Here is a 12,635-nt window from a genome sequence, read left to right as displayed (position 1 = left end):
GCAACAGTTCCTGGAAAATTGCAATCCCATATTTGATCGTTTGACAAAATAATCCTCTCAGTTTTGCTTTTCACTGGTCATTGCCCTGCCTCATTGTTGACTGAAACTTTAAACTACTTCTGATGACATCACAGTCCTGCTGAGGATGATGTCATGATCTCACTTCTTAACACAGAGGTCAAAGAAAAAGATAAGAAATGCTGTCAGAAGTGTATTGGCTGGCATGTGCAACTGTCAGCAAATGATTACAATACTCAGGAACTGTGATGATACAGAAAGCAAAATCCTAAAGCTAAAGCTGTCAAACTGCAAGGAGCTCAGGGGGACAGATACAAAGCAAAAGCAGCAGCACAGTCAAAATTGGCAACAGGTTAAAGTCAAGGGGGGCGGGGGGAAAGGAATGTTTTAGACATCTCTGCTACTAAATAACATCTACGCATACTTTTAAAAAATGTTCTCAAATCAATCAAGCACTTGGAGGCAGATTAAATGCCAGTATTTACATGCCACAACACCCTGCACTACTATGCCCTCAAATGAAGAACAAAATGAAGTACTAGATAATTGGACTTGAAGGAAAAAGGAAGAGAAAAAGAAAAGAGGAAAAAAAAGTAAACCAGACAGAGAATTCAGTAGATTATCAGAGGCAGGTGTAGGTACTGTATAAAAATATCTACTTATGTTAGGAGAAAAATTCCTTTGTTATGATGGTGGGATATTTAATCAGGTAATTACAGAGTCAGTCAAACTGCTTTTTGATGTTTACACTGGAATAAAACTAAACCAACTCTTAATTTACATTGCTTGAGCTACTCTGAGTTTGTTACTCATATAAAGGATGTCAGCACGACTCCAGAGCCATCTTTGCTTATGAGTTAATTATAAATTAAAAGCTAAAAGCTCACCTTTTCTATTTACTGAATAATTTTTACCTGCACATTGGGCATCCATTAACAATTGCAGTCATTCATAACCCAGGTCCTGTGTGCCTGAACATCAACCCTAGTTTTAGTGGGGGAAAAGCCAGACATTACTGCTAATGCACAATGGATTGAATGGTTATTTTGCTCACTGGCAACATATCTGCTAGGAAAAATAGTGTCCTAAGAAAGAATTGAAGGCTTTTTCCCCTCCTTCCATGGACTTATGTAATTTTTCTATGAATCTGTTCTTGGATTTTATTAAACTCTTCTGTGCTTGTCAACTCTTTTTTAAAACCCAGTTTTACTAATTTACAGAAAACTACACAGCTCAACTTTCTTCATAAGTGTATTTTCATAGTAGCTATGAGCCCAGATCAGAGGCTAGAACTCCACTGTGCCAGAACTGTACAAACACAGAGTGAATACGTAACCTATAAGGTCTTTGAAACAAGAATCAAGAGTTAGGTAATAATGACTTAATGTAAATTGACCATCAAAGAAAAACTTCCATGAGCAGGTCCTTCAAAATTTTGTGGACAGTTTTAGATCAAACCTTGGTAAACAAACATCTGACTAACACAATGCCTCCAGAAAGAAACCTGTCAAGGGGTAAACCTTTCAGGAAGAAAACAGTAATACTTCAGAACTTTGTCATTCCTGAGTGTGTTTTGGAAATGACACTGTCAGGGACTTTCCTCTTGCTAGGGCCATACTCCCTCTGCCAGCTAGTCTGTAGGTAACTCCAGATTATTTTTTAGGAACCATCCCTGACCATACTATTCTCCAAACTCTGCATTGGGCTGAGTCAAATCCACAGCCATAAACATGTTAAGGCTTGGACAATATCAAAGTACTGGTTATGCACTAGTGTTTCGTCCTCTAGATAGAACTAATTGAGGAGAACAGTTATGAGCTGAAGGGCAGCACAAGTAAGGATTTCAGAATGAGTTGGCAGACGTTGCTCCACTGAAGTAATATGAGGAACACCACTGTGCACACTGGTCACACCATGAATAAGAACACAGTGAAAAAGCACAGAAGGATGGTGCCCTGTTGTTAACTGAAGCTCACTGTTGCTGCGCAAGCATTTGGCACTTCCCACAGCGTCCTGTGTGTATCATGGGTATATTTACTCTGCTCTGTACGAAGAGAAAACATGCCCTTGCACATGGAACCATATAAAGTGTAGAGTATTATTCTGTGGGCTATTTTACATCAAGCAGCAGATGGTTGGACATGATAAGTAGCTAAACACAATATAGTACTTCCAGAAATGAGAATCTAGCTTCTGGATTTCTGAAAGAAGCATGAAAGGGTGGGTGTTGTTGACACTGTGGAAAGACAGTGTTTTTTATTCAGTATGTCATGATCATGTTTTGGCTTCGGCATAGTAGTAGAAGACCATAGTGGACCAGTATGTTAGAAGAGTCCTCCCACCTAACATGGACGGTGATGGCTGGAGGTTACCACTCTCTCAGAGGGAACACAATATGGGATTGTATTCTACACAAATGTGGTGGGCAGAGCACTGGTAGGATCCACAGTCAACACAGATAAAGCTTCTTGTATTTACAGGCATGGGACTATTTACCAGCATTTCTCATTGCCTACTGACTGCCCACTGGCAAGGGATTAGATATGAAATGCCTGGGAAATGAAACTGCAGGTATTCCTCGCTGCAGTTGTGTATTATTTTCTCTTTGGGACTAAGTATACACTCTTGTTTGTCATGCCCGGGCAGAAACTCTCTTCACTGACTTTTCTGCTCTAAAACTGAAGTGTACTCATTAGTGTAGCCGTGTAACCGGGAATGGAGGAGAGAACAAGAGGCAGGGATTGGAGTCTGTGAGTTTGCACAGGGTCCTATCACCCAGTGGCTCTGTCACAGCTGTGAGCTGTATACAAAGACTGGCCACCACGGAGAGAGAACTAAGAGAGCTATAGCAGGAAGATGTGTCTCACAAAAATAATTTGAAGGATTACAACCGGGTTATGACCTGGAGAGGATTCCACTGGGATTGTTTGACAATGTAACCAGAAATTTAACAGAAGTAGAAGGCTTAAGTGCTAATTACTCGACAAGGTACTCTTCCCAGGCTTCAGCTGCATGTACATTTTGGTGACTACAGCATGCAGATGCAGGAAATCCAGCTTTCAAAAACTTGTCTTCAGGCATAAAACTAGCAGAGTACTTCAATAATGACCTTTCTTTTTTTTTTTTTTTTGGTGTATTTTTTTGGTCATCTTTTCCCCCCCGTGTTACTCTGTTTCCTGTTCATTTGTTCTGCACATAGCACCACCCTCTCCTGAGTTCTGTAAACAAGACTTCAAACAGGCCTCGAAGATTCTTTCATCAGTTCATTTTTAACATGGACATCCCCTTCCCTTTTTAGCTGTGTAAGGCACTCAGTGTAAAGCGAGGTTACAATGCGGTTTACATGCAAGGAAACCACTATCAGGTGGAAAAGCTTTATTTGATCGCGTTTATTTAAAGCCATAAAGCGTCTGATACTGAAAGACGTGTTCCCGATGGCGATGAATGCTAGGCTCTGGCAGCCCAAGCGACGCCTATCACGGACCTGCCCTAGGTCAGTCTAGGCTGAGCGATTCCCTTTTCCACTCCCCGTTTGTCCCATCTAGGAACCTGACTCGCCCTCGGCCGCGGGATCACCCCACACCACCGCGCCACTGCCCTGCCCCGCCCCGGCTCGCGGCGCCTGCGGCGGCTCCGGCCCCGGCGCGGCGGGCGGGGCTGGCCGGGCCCGCCCTGTGCCCCCGCCCCGCCCCGCCTGCCCCGGGCCCCGCGGTGCCTCCTCTCGGCCCCTCCTCCGGGGCGGCACCGCCGGGCGGCCTCAGCGGCCCCGAAGCGTCCCCGAAGCGTCCCCGCGGCCGCGGTGCGCGCAGAGGCGGCGGCGAGCGGAGCTGCGGGAGCCGGCCCAGGCAGAGGTGGGTGCCGGGGCTCGGGCGGCCGCTGCGGGAGGAGGGAGGCCCTTCCTCCTCCGGCGGCCCGCGGGCGGGGAAGGCAAGGCCGGGAGCCGCTGAAGGCAGCGGGTCCGTCCGGCCTGGGCATCCTGGCGGGGCTCCGGGCGGCTGCCCGCATCCCCTGCCCGCATCCCCTGCCCGCATCCCCTGCCCGCATCCCCTGCCCGCCTTTCCTTGCGGAGCCGCCTGGCTCTGGGCAGTGACAGCTGCGCCGGGATTGCTGTGCACATCGTGGCTGGACGCTGCTTTGTGCACGGGATTACAGGGAAGACGTGGTGCTTTCCAGGTGTCTCCTCAGAGGGAGGCACCCAGCGCGGGGGTCTCGGTTTGGACCGCCGAGCTGTGTGAGCTGGTGGGGGCCAGTGCCTCTCTGTGTGCTGCTGCTTCCCCTTTGGCTTTAGGAATTTTGCTTCCCTTTACCTGGCAGCTGCTGATGCAAATCGCTGCATTATGCCACTGCTTCACTAATACTTGCCCTGAGCTGGAATAATGACAGCAGTAACAGGACAGAGGGATTTAATGCCATAGCAGGGCCTGGCTAGCAGCAATGCAATGGCTACACAGGAAACGAAACTTTCAGATATTTTGTATTTCTTTTATGTTACCCCCCCCAACGGTTATTACTTTTCTATTGATCAGTATATCATCTCCTCTACCTTCAAAAAACAAAACTAAATGTGTCTTGTGGGGAGGAGACAAAATACTGCAATATTGTTGTCCCCGTCAAATAGAGGAATTGCTTAGAGGTAGTATCTCAACCTTGATGTTATAGACCATCTAGCAGGTAATTTTTCTTTTCACATGCAAAGTCATCAGCCTTGATAGAGTTTTTGACGGCTAATTTGACTCCTGGTCTGGAGTGTGTTTTGAAGTGGTTTATTTTCTGGATAGCTTTATCTGTGTCCCTGCCTCTGCTGTCTCAGGGAGCAAATACTGGTAAATGCTTAGTGTACATACATAAGGTTTTGTTGTCATCAGTGCAGGGTTAGAAGTTAGATAGGTGAACTCCTATTACAGTAAAATGAACCTGCTTCCATGAAGAGAACTGGAGAAAAATTGGGGAGATAGTGAAGGAGATCAGATGGAAAATACTCAACATGATGATGTTATGATTTTAGGCATAAAGCCACGGAAATTGGTTCTAATGGTTTTAAATACTTTCTGCTTTTCTTATAGCTCCAGGTCACTAGTGCAGATACAGACTACGTGATAATATCTGCTTACCTGATGCAGCAGGGCCTGTTTGTAAGGGAGTTGGGCAAATTTTAGTCTTTGGCCCTTTTCCATACCTGAGCATGTGCAGATTTACAGATTTGTTTATCTGTGAACACATATACACACAGCAGTCATCAAAGCCAGCTAAAATACAGTAAAAGCTTACTTTAAATTCTAAAAATGCAGAAAATAGAGAGTCTAATGAACAAATTTGTTTTCCAGTCCTGCTGAAAGAAAGCATGCCAAGTCACGTGAGGTGTCTGTATAGAGTAGAACTACTGCTGTTTTTCCACTCAGATTTATGTTCCCTCACTGACATCAGAACAGTCGCACAGGGCAGCACAGTACATGACTTACCATGTATTGTTCAGCTACTTCAAAAGTTCTTGGTTTCAGGCATCAGTTTGTACTTTTCAATTTGTTGTAAAGTTTGAACCCCTTTATGCAGGGTCAGTCCAAAGGAGTCTCAGTCCTTCTGTACATTCCCTCAAAGTGTCTCCGTGAGGAGGGAAGCACTGTACAGTTGGGAAGTTAAGGTACATTGATATTAAAATGCCCTAGGGTACATCACCGTGTCCCGCAGCCATAGGGAGGAGCAGGAGAGAAGATCCAGCAGGCAGGAATTGTGCAGCAAGTTTGATTTATTTAATTATTTTACAAACTCTTTCATAGACTTTTTTCTTCATAGTCTAATTGGACAAGGATCAGCCACCCCTTGAGGGTGATTGGCTAAAATCCTAAAACATCCATTGTCAAAATATTTTTCTACTATACTATAAACAAGACTTCTCAAGGCTGCAGGTGTTTCATTGTTTACAGAACTCTGCTACCTCTTCTGTGAGAGAGAAAAGTCTCTCACGGACTTAGAAAATAGCAAGAAAATCCTTGCTAGCAGCATTTTTGTATCCACACAGTGAGACCAAGGGAAATGTGGAAGGTCTCCCAAGAAATCTCTGGGAAAGGAGTAGACCAGTCTTGAGATATGATTTCAGGACTGCCTGGAATTTCAGTAGAGGTGTCCCTTGTACTGTGCACCGCTGAGTCTTAATTTCTCTCTTTCTTTGGTAGTAGCAATTGTATGGGTATGTGGTGACTCAGATCATCCCATTGATCTAGCTGGAAATTATTTTTTCTGGCTTTAGTGGTGTTACTTTGCAGTGCTGACACAAGGGCAAGATTTAGGAAAGTGGGGAGTGTGCAGCTGGGAGGCTGGTATGGGGACTGTGGTTGTACCCTTTAATGGGCCCTTTAATGGGCCTTGAAATAATTTTCCTGGACTCTTGGGTACCAGTTTGATACCCTGACTGTGGGGCTGTGGGCCAGTTCTCCTTTGTTTGAATATGGGGATTAATTGCAGGCGGGTTTGGAGTCTTCAGTTTGAATTTTTGATTTTAGTTGCTTTCAGGAAAATATTCTGTCCTTTACAGGGACTTCATGAAGTATTACACCAAGTGAAGTTTCAACTATTTGAAATAAAGTGCAATATCAGAACCAGAGGAATAGTCATCTCATAGTCAAAGTCCATGATTGTGAGTGAGTGTGAGTGGATGGGTTCTCGGAGGGACAGGCAACTTGGAAGATAAGTTTGACATTTGATCCATTCGACTCTCTGGCTGTTGTAAGAAGTCATAAATTTTGACACTGGCCTTGACTAACTTGGAATAGAAGTCAAATAGTTTCTAATAGAATTAAGCCCAGAATAATCCCAACCCTGAAATATTTCTGGAGGTTTGACTGGCAGGAAGCACAATGCTCTTACACTGGTGTAGAGTCAGACACAGGCTGAATTTTGCTTGCTGGTGTGGGACATACAAGTAAACTGCACCTGTCTCCCACCTGACCAGATGTACTGTCAGATCACCTGCAGGAGTGTGGTCTGTCCCATGCAGCTGTGACTGTGGGGAAGTCTGGAACAAATATGAGTATAATGAGACTTTGACTGAGTTTGCCCTCCGATTTACAGAATAACTAGAGTCACACTGCTCAGCAGAGTGCTCTGGAGTTCTCCCTCAGCAACTTGTCCAAACTGGGGTCGTGGCTGCTTATGGCTCTCTTTCAGGTCGTGTCCAGGTTTCCTTTCTCAGGAAAAAAGAGTATGCAAGGAGAGTGCTTGTCTATGTCTCAGTTGAGTGAGCTTGGCCTGCTGCAGTTGGGATTTAGCCACAGTGGTAGACCCTGCTTGATACCAATGGGAGTTACACCCTCTGAGATAAAAGCCTCAGTAACTTGCCCAAAATTATGTGGAGATCTTGTAGGAAAATAGAGCTCTAAACTGAAGTTTCCCAAAGTCCTGTGCAATGTCTTCATGGCTCCTCTAGAGAAGGTAAATCCAGACTCTGATTTTACTCTGAAAAATGCACAACTTTGGTGTTCTGCCTGGGCATTTACTCAAAAAATAGGGTGGAAATTCATGGCAGTGACTTTAGGTTGGATTGACGTAGGAACTCACAAATAATTAAGAAAAAAGTTTTTGAGAGTTCTTAATGAATTTTGGTTTCCTACCTGAAATGGCTTAAAATACTAAGGGATTTGAATATCCTGATCAAACAGCATTAGCGACTGTACAGTGTGTTGACAGCTTACTAATAAACAAAAGTACATATTTTAAAAATAATAGAATGATAGTTATTAAGAGCTTTTGTAGTTAAGAAGTCAGCATTACTATGGTTGTTGCACAGACATGGAGGGCTAAGTTTAATTTTGAAAATACTCATCTAGAGAATCTTCAGCTGAAATATTTTCTTATCTCCCCTACCTTTTTATCATAATTCTTTTTTTTTTGACCATAACGTCTGAAACTGTTTTTTATGGTAAAGAGTATGTCAATAGTAAAATTCCATTAGTTGCAGTAGAGGGATTAAGTGTGCAGTACTGCAGGCAAAACTGAATTGTTTCAGAGTCAAGAATAAGAAATACTTGATATGCAGTGAGTGTTAATAAGCACTGACTTTGAAGTATTATCATTTGTTTATTATTTTTTGTAAATGAGGAATAATTTTCTTGAAGGGACCACAGTCTGATTCCCAAATGTAGTCTGGTCTCTCTCAAGCTTTACATCTTCAAAACAGAAACCAAGGGCAGGTCAGGGGACCAGATGGACAGGGTTTGTAAAATTGTCGTAGTTTCAGTGTGAGCAGCAGAGTTGCAGTGATGTATTTTAACTGAACACTGGCCCATCAATTTTTGTCTTCCCTTCACCATTTCACAAGTTATATGGAAGTTCATAAGAGGAAAGTTGATTTGTTTTGTGCTTATGCCCATCACTTCAGCCATGGACCAGGGTCTCATCATCACATCAGGTATTAAAAGTGTAATTGAAATTTGTGTCTGTATTTTTTTTGTTGTTGTTTGGGTTTGTTTTGTTTTGTTTCTGTTATGTTTACCATTGCTGCAAATCTTCCTCTCCTGGCCTACAAAGCCAGTGCACAATCATAACCACAGAGCCTTAGAAAAGGGACTGAAAGAGACGTAAATGTTGCCAAAGCTCGTTCGTGGTGACCAGACCAGCTGTCACCATCCATTCTATAAAGCTCTGTAAACCTTTAAAAGAAGGTGACTGCTTCTGAACTGGCCATGGGAGTAGTGCCCAGTCCATCTTAGCTCCTTAGCTGTGCCTTGGAATTGTTGGGAGAGTGCTTGTGCCTAAAAGAAGCAGGTTTTGAAATTTACCAGAAGCAGATTTTGAAATTTAAATAGAGGTGTCCAGATTGTAATGGGCAGGTCTGTGATGGGATACAGTTTAATTTACTGCCTTGGACACAGGCACAGCAACAATGTCTTTCCCAAAGATTGCAGTTGCCTGTTCTTAAACTAGTCTCAGCAGATGTTTGTCCTGTTCTTCAAATTTTTCTGCATTGGAAATTTTGTATCTTCCAGAGGAAGTGTGTTCCACTTTTTAAATACCCTTACAGCATGCTACCTAAATGAACTGAAATGTTTTTAGAGCATGTTGAATAGCACTTGCATCCCTTAGTAATTTGGATATGTGTGGATATCTAATCTATTATTCATCTATTCATTAATGTTGTGGCACCTGGCGAGACGCTGGGTATTGCAAAAGGAAAAAAGGCTCTTAGTTCCTATGATTTTCAGTATTTTATTTTGAAAAATGCAGTAAAGAAAGATGAAATGGTAAGGGGAAGAGCTGAGCTGTAAAAAAAACCCCGAAAAACAAACAACCAAGACCATGCCACAAGGGGTACAATTACTGGCTTTTCCAGTGGAATTAGGACATAGTCTGGTGTACCTGCATGAAAGAAGTGGATTATCTAGATGACAGTGTATTTGATCTTACTCTGGCATCCAGCAGAGTGGGACTTGCAAGAATTAATTTTGTTAGGTCAATCTTTGCTAAGTGAATAAATAATTTAAGTAGTAAGGGATATCACCTAGCTATTTATTTTTGGCTTATTTTTCCACATGATGATAAATTCTGAAAAATTGCTGCTGTTTTTTTAGTGTCTTTCTGACACTAGAAAATAGCTTTAATTTTATAATAGATGCAAGATGTAGAGCTGTGGAATGTCTTCTGGCAAAGAACAAAACTCAAACCATTTGAAAATCCTGACAGAAGCAGTACAGGCTGTTCTCACTTGCAAGCTTAGATCAAAGGATTCTGAATTTTCCCAGCACGAAAAAATATTCTGTGCTGTGTCCACTAGCGTGGTATGAGAACAAGAGTTTTACTAAACTGAGTATAATTAACAGGCAAGCACTGCGAGTTTAACACATGATGTAAACTCATGTTTACTGCTGAAGTTGCTGCTGCCTGGTCAGTAAGTGAAAGACTTCTTGGAGTGGCCAGAGTGAAGTGTTACTCCAAAACCACATCCAGTCCCTCTGGGGTTTGAGGAATGTTGGTTTCCTGGAGTGCTGACATAGTATGGGCTGACTTCAGGTTCAGAGTACAGACTTACAAACCTCAGACTCCAAACAATCTGAGCTTTGGTTGGCACGTATAAAAGGTAGGATAGAGGGCCTAAACCATCAGAGTCTAATTTCTGAACTCTCCCCCATTTTAACTACAGCATCTTTTCTTCCCTACATTTGAAATATAAACCCATTTTTGTTAGTTTCTTGGAGAAGTGGGGTTTATGTGATCAGTCTCCCCATCTGTCTTTTAACTCCAGAATGACTTTGTTGCACATGCCAGGTTCAGCCCAGCCTTAGAGGAGTGTCCATCACCAGCTCACAGTTTGAATGTGGCACTTTTTAAGGGATAAGAGGTTTCCACTGTGTAGAAGCAAGCTGTGCTGTGCCATTTGGCCTCAGAGCTTGAGGATGGTGTGCTCAACTTTTTAAATCTGTAGGTATAAAAATAATCTCTACATCCAAAGACAGGGCAGGCAGCGTAGCTGTGTTGTGAACAAGAATAGTTTCAAAATTCTCTGTTTAATATTTTAGGAGCCCAGCCAGTGTAACTTGTTAAGAGGACGTGTGAGTCCTCATATTTGGATTGTCTGCCCATAGCTCTCCCAAACAATGGGGTGTATATACTGTCCCAGCACCTTCTTCTCCATCAAGGAAGTCGTGGCTGTTTTGCACCTAGAAATTTTGTTACTTCAGCAGACCAAACATTAACTGGGGATAGCTATACTGTGTAATTTTGACCCTAATTGTAGCTGTCTTTGCATTTAATTTAGCTCAATAAGAAATGTGTTTGGTTTTGTGCTTTAGGTTGGAAGAATCTCCAGTAAAAACTGAAGTATTTTTCCACAGCAAAGGGGTAATTTTAAAAGTTTGCTTACATCTGTCACCCTGGAGGCTCACTTTTGAACTTTGGTTTGTGCCTGTGTCATGCCAACTTTTTTAAGAGTTTAGATGGTGGCCACCAAGATAATTAGGGGGCTAAGAGCTTTTGACTTAAAAGCAGAGGCTGAGAAAATTAGTTTTATTTATTCTTCAGGATATTCAGCTACTTTTTGGCGGGTATAGAGGAAACAGCTGGGATATTAGAAATGCACAGTGATAGGACAATAGGCAGTGGCACAAGCTGCAACAAGGGCAATTCAGATTAGGTATTGTGAAGAAAATTTCCTGTATGAGGACAGGGATACATAGGAACAGGAGAGCAGGAAGGCTGAGAAATCTGCATCCTTGAAGACACTCTGCAGGACCAAGGTTGTGGGCAGCCTTGTCCAAGCTGTCCTTCCTTTGGGCAGAGCTTTGGACCAGGTGACCTCTAGGGGTCTGTTCCAACCTGTTGTTCTGTGACACAGTGTAGGGTGCGGCATGCATTTCAAGTGCTGTTCCCTATGAAAGAGCTTGCCACTAGATTTGCATTCAGGAAGGTGATGTTTCTAGCGTATAATAGGAGCCCAGAAGTGCTGATACCAGTTCAGTGCTGGAGAAAAGAATATAATTGCCATGAAGTTTTTGTGTGTTGGTTTTTCAGTAGGTGGCACTTTCTAGATGCCTGAATTGAGGGCTGTGCAAAAAGGCTTCTCCAAACACTATTTAGGGTTTATTCTTCCATTAGTTAACATCTGTCCTGGTTCTGGCTGAGATAGAGGCTTCTTCCTGGTAGCTGGTATAGTGCTATGTTCGGGATTTAGGATGAGAATAATGTTGGTAATACATTGCTTGTTTAGGTGTTGCTGAGCTGTGCTTACATTATGTCAAGGATTTTTTGGTAGCTTTTGCCCTGCCAGTGACAGGGCTAGAGGGGCATAAGAACTTCTGAGGACATACAGCCAGGGCAGCTGATCCCAACTGACCAAAGTGATATTCCATACCGTGGACCATCATGCCCAGAATATAAACTGGGATGGGAGGGGAAATGGCTGTGGGCTGCCACTTGTGTAATGGCTGGGCATTGTTCGGTGGGTGGTGAGCAATTGCATTGGGCATCACTTGTTTCGTATATTGAAATTCTTTTATTCTTCTTCTTATAATTTTTTATTATTATAATTATTATTACTTTGTCTCCTTTCTGTCCCATTAAACTGTCTTTATTTCGGCCCATGAAGTTTATCACTTTCAGTTTTCTGATTCTCTCATCCATCCTGCTTAGGATGGGGAATTGGTTGTGAGCAAGTGACTGTGCAGTGCTTTGTTGCTGGCTGAGGTTAAACCATCTTGTTCACTAAATACTTTGAAAATCAAACAGAAGAGTTTTTTTAAAGTTAGTGCCTAGTTTTAGTCTTAATCTTTTTGTGATTCTGCTCCCTATTTGTCAGATAGGGAAAGCATGATTGCTTTTCAGGGACAATGTAGTGATGACTACCATAAATAATCCTTCCTTCAGAGCACGTTTTGTGTCCTGATACCTATATATTGCAATAGAGACAGGGGAGAAAGCAAAGCCTCAATCCATACAATGTGGAGGAACTTTTGAAAAAAACCACAGGTGAACGTTAATTAATTAGAAGAGCAATGCATGGAAGAAACCTGCCTTATAGCATTTCCTAACTTTCCGATTTTTTTACTGTAGTGTTTTCATGGTATTCTTTAAATAGTCTTTTGTTTATAACTGTAAATCACAGTTAAAATTCTGAGCCATTTTTACAGCATCTC

General features: G+C 42.7%; 1 protein-coding gene across 3 annotated transcripts in view; it reads left to right on the top strand.

Moving 5' to 3' along the window:
* Window positions 1-12,635, top strand: part of LPIN1 (lipin 1) — a 60,539-nt gene that overhangs the window by 7,942 nt on the left and 39,962 nt on the right. Inside the window, exon 1 of one of the 3 annotated variants that reach the window (XM_048297954.1) lies at window positions 3,765-3,869. The exons of the other annotated variants lie outside the window; for them this stretch is intronic. The gene's annotated coding sequence lies outside the window, so the exon portion shown is untranslated. Of the gene's footprint in view, window positions 1-3,764; window positions 3,870-12,635 lie in introns of those variants that run through there. 3 annotated transcript variants of the gene reach the window in all.

Source organism: Corvus hawaiiensis, chromosome 3 (genome assembly GCF_020740725.1).
Source record: "Corvus hawaiiensis isolate bCorHaw1 chromosome 3, bCorHaw1.pri.cur, whole genome shotgun sequence".
Classification (NCBI taxonomy): domain Eukaryota; kingdom Metazoa; phylum Chordata; class Aves; order Passeriformes; family Corvidae; genus Corvus; species Corvus hawaiiensis.
The sequence above is the reverse complement of the archived record's forward strand: the minus strand, read 5'-3'. Positions and strand labels throughout refer to the sequence as shown.